General features: G+C 56.0%; 1 protein-coding gene across 1 annotated transcript in view; it reads left to right on the plus strand.

Moving 5' to 3' along the window:
* The window catches only part of LOC113216614 (delta and Notch-like epidermal growth factor-related receptor), a 92,545-nt gene that overhangs the window by 2,813 nt on the left and 85,447 nt on the right, over positions 1-4,285 (plus strand). The window lies entirely within an intron of this gene.

The raw sequence follows: 4,285 nt of genomic DNA on the forward strand, positions 1-4,285 counted from the left end.
CGCTCCCCTCTCTCCCAGTCTCCCCCCCGCCCCCCACCCTAACCGCACACGCGACGCCCATATCTCCAGCAGCCCGGTGGCAGGATGCTGGCAACGCAAGGCGCCCCGGGATTTACATGGTGACGCACGACCACTGTGTGTCCGGAGGGAAAAGGGGGAGGAGGGGCAGCAGGGGCAGGCGTAGCGTCGTTATGGGACTGATCACTCGGAATGCATCTTCCCAACGACTTAGCGATGCTATTTATTTTACCCTCAAGTGCTCGGTCTGCTCTCATTCTCTCCTGCTTCCGCCCATTCTATTCTCTTTTCCTTTCTCTCTCCATCTCCTTTTCCCTCTCCGAGTCTCTTTATTCCATCTCTCTCTCTCTCTCCTCTCTAATCGGCTACAAGAAGCAAAAGAAATCCTTTTTTTCGGTTTGCTTTGATGGATTTTGCTCTTGTAACGACCTTTCTGCAACAGCAGGCGACCAGCAGAGGCCGCATTCCCCACTGACCCGGTTTTTGAAACGACTTCCAGCTGTCAATCGCCTCCCCGGCCTCCTCTCTTTCTCTCTCTCCCTCCCTCCCTCCCTCCCTCTTCCCTGACGCCCTACCGCCCCTGCTGTGCCTCTCTGCTCTGGACGAGGCGCTGACGCCCCGGAGAGGCTTTCCCTCATATTTTCTTCATCCTCATGGCTGGTGTGGCGTCATGCCTCCCCATTACAGCGCTCCGCCCCACCACGCCGCCACCCTTGCGGATGGGCGGGGCGCGGTGGGGCGGGGCGGGGGCGGAGGGATGCGCAAATACGGCCGCTGTGGGGACAGAAGGGACGACCCATTTCCCGACGTAAGGAACCTTCTTGGAAATAATTCGCCTGGAAATGGAAATTATTCCCCCCCCCCTCCCCCACACACACAGCGGCGTAAAAGAAATAAAATGAAAATGCATTTTCATTAGTAGAAATCATGATTTCCGCAGACAAGAATTTATATCAGTTTTTTTTTTCTTTTTCGAATGCTGCTGGTTTAAGTTCTAATAAAGAGAGATGTTTTTAGTTTGGGAGTGTTTGTCATATGTTCCGTGCCCTACATCGAGGAGAAAAGCACTTACGCCCAAAAAGACGGAGGTATAAAAAAATTTCTGAGAGCAGCGCAAAAGAAGCAGCACTCGCAGCAGCACCAGCAAAAGCCTTCTGGATCGACCCTCCTTTTTTTTTGCGAATGCCTCGTAGTTTGCGGGAGAAATGAGCCGTGATGCTGGAAGCTGTAGGGGGCTGGGGTGGAGGGGGTGGCGTTTGAAGGTTATCGTGCCGATCCACGATGCGTCGGAGGGGAAATGGGGATGAGGTGGGGGGGGGGGACGCTTGCTGGGACGGAATGCGTGCAAGGTATGCCTTTACGAGGACCCGTTCCGTGTGCCAGCGACATACACGGCCCGGGCGAGCACGTCACGGCTGGCTGGGCCTTCCCTGTGTATGCGCGTCTCTTGCCGCTTCTCTTTGCTGTACGACTTTCGATTTCCTCCTTTTGCCGTCGCTCACAAATAACGACCCAGAAAGTACGTGAACGGCCGCGTCATCCGCCGTTCACGAACCTGACAAGTTTAGCCATGCAAAGACTCTCGTAGCGCCTGACAGGTAGGCAAACATCTTGCGTACAGTGCATGCGTGTATTGCGGTGTGGCCTATCCGGAGTTTCGCAGGCGCCAAGCAGCTCCCGTATATAATCCATCGAATAAATCTGTACTTTCAGGACGTTGGAAACAATTTCTTGTTTTTCCCTTTTTGGAAGGTTGCCATACCCATCAAAGGTACGTTTTTGATGCAAGTTTTTTTTTTTTTTGTGAACTTGCGAGTTTAGCAAGACCATTGTCGTGCTGACTTTAGGAAACAGTTCTCTTTGTCACGAGTAGCTTGCCGTCAGCACGAAGTGCTATGCACTTGAAAACGCAAAATATACTCAAAAAGTACAAATATCACTTGACAACTGGTTGTCGTTCGTCGTCTCAGAACGCTAAATATTGGGCGTCTTTGGTCGCCAATCTTTTGGCGTTATAAAACGCCAACCAGTTTGGAGTGGCAGTAGTTATTATTGATTTTAGCGCGCGAGGTTCTATAGGTATACAGCCCCACCCCCTCCGTGCACCACCGTACGGCGCCGTCGGCAGAAGGAATCTTTCTCCGTCAAAAATCCCATGATTGATGTAAACCCGGGCCTAAGCCTAACAATTGATTCTTTCTCTCCCCCCACAACTCCCTGGACGTGCGTGCGCTGCTCACGGCCATCGTCCCTCCTGCTCCTCCTCCTTCTCCTCTTGAACACACACACAAGTCCAGGCGAGGCCAAGGCCTTTCCGAACACGTCCAAGCCCATCCCGTCGTTGGTAGCGGCCAAGCCCCCCCCCCCCCTTTCCCTCCCCCGAAAAAAAAAAATAGAGTGCGAGAGCAATCGAGGTCGGAGAGCGAGGGTGAAAGCGACAGGGAGCCTCAGCAGCTATGCACTATCATTTCTCTTTCTTGCACTGACGGGGGCTCAAATTGTTTCGTCTCTCTCTCTTCATCCCCCAATTTCACACGCACAGTGTACAGCTACGCCGCTGCTGCTGGTTTATGCGAATTGGCAGCATGCCTCGGGAGCGCTGAGCGCTGGGGCCTGCCCTGTATGTGTGTGTGTGTGTGGAAAGGGGGGGGGGGTGCCAGCGACAGGGGAGCTTCTGGGCTGACCACTTCAGAAATAAAATAAATAAATATTTGGTAGTCCTGTTCTTTGTTTGGACGCCTGCCCCGCCTGCCCGGTGTATGGTTTTGCTGTGAGCGGCGCGCGCGCCACTTCCTCATCTCAACACCCTCTGCCTTGCTCTTCTCCGGGATCAGCTGTGTGGGGTGCGGGCGGAAGTGCGTGGGAGAGGCGAGCGGCGGTGAGGGGGAGAGTCGGGCCCCCGACCCCCGCGCGGCCTGCTCTCCCCGGCTCTCTCTCTCTCTCTCTCTCTCTCTCTCTCCGCCCACGCACCCCGCGCTGACAAAGCGGACCCCTCAAGACCAGTCGAGGCACATTAACTTGTTCCTCTATAGTTCCTTTTGGTGCGTGTGAGTGAGGGCTGCTCGTAAGCCCGAGAGAGAGAGAGGGGGGAGAGAGAGAGGAAGGGTAGAGAGAGAGAGAGAGAGAAGCGAGGACACAGAAGCGCTAGAGCAACACAGGGAGAGATACTCTCGGTGGTTGGCACGTCTTTCCCCAGCCCACTGTCTCTATCCCTCTCTCTACCCTGCTCCTATACCCCCCCTCTCTCTCGCTCTCTCTCTCTCCTCGCTCGCTCGCTCTCGCTCGCACCCTGTCGGCGCGCACCGCACTCGACATGTAGTTAATCCGTCGCCCTGCCGCCAGAGCAGCCTTTCCTTCTTCCGTCACGAAAGCAAAAGCGCGGGAGGGGAGCGAGAGCGAGCGAGAGCGAGCGAGAGCGAGCGAGAAAGAGCGAGGAAGGAGGGGGATGAGCCAGTGGGAGCGTGCTTAATATTTAACTTCTGGAGCGAGCTGGGGCACAACAGCCCCCGGCCCGCGCGTCCTTGCAGCAGCATATATTCCTTCCTTCTTCTCTTCCTCCGCCTCCTTTCACCGCACCTGGCTCCGCCTGGCCTTCGCCTCCTCCGAGACGCTGGCTGCGCTCCCGCAGAGCTGGTAGTTCCAAAGGTACGGACAGGGTGGTTGGTTCGCCTGTGCTGAAGGTGGGCGAGGAGGTGGTTTCTCGTAGCCCATTTAGTTTCCAAGTCGTCGTCAGTTCGTTGGCCTTCCCGAACTCCCCAGCCAGCCAGGTACACACAGGTCTTGAGGTGCCGCCGCCCCTCCTTTTCCCGCACAATTCCCCTCCCCCTCTTTAACCTGCCCGCCACTTCCATACCAAGTTCTCGGCCCTCGCGCTGCACTATGAAAAATTCCATCGTCGCTTTGGGAAAGGGGCAAGGACCGCCGGCGAAACGGCCAAGCAGGCAGTGGGGGCGGCGGCGGCAGTGGAGTTTGCAGCGGCAGCAGCAGCAGCCTTAGGGGAGTGATAAAATACCGATACAATGAGTGGTGGTAAAATGGAGTTGGAGAACTTACGTGATCGGACGGTGAGGGTATCGTGGGCGAGGAGGGGGGGAGGCAACGGCCACCTCCGGGATGGCGCCGCCGCCGCCGCCGCTACTTTCCGCGGACCTTATTCTCTTTCGCCAAGAGTCGCGTGGTGCTCTTTATTTGATGTTTTCTTTATGGCGCCCGCGCCGTCGTTGCCATCCCGTCCTTTTTTTTAAGCCCCGCTTCTCGTTCTCTCTCT

This window comes from Frankliniella occidentalis, unplaced genomic scaffold, assembly GCF_000697945.3.
Source record: "Frankliniella occidentalis isolate FOCC.00 unplaced genomic scaffold, Focc_3.1 Scaffold54, whole genome shotgun sequence".
Lineage (NCBI taxonomy): Eukaryota > Metazoa > Arthropoda > Insecta > Thysanoptera > Thripidae > Frankliniella > Frankliniella occidentalis.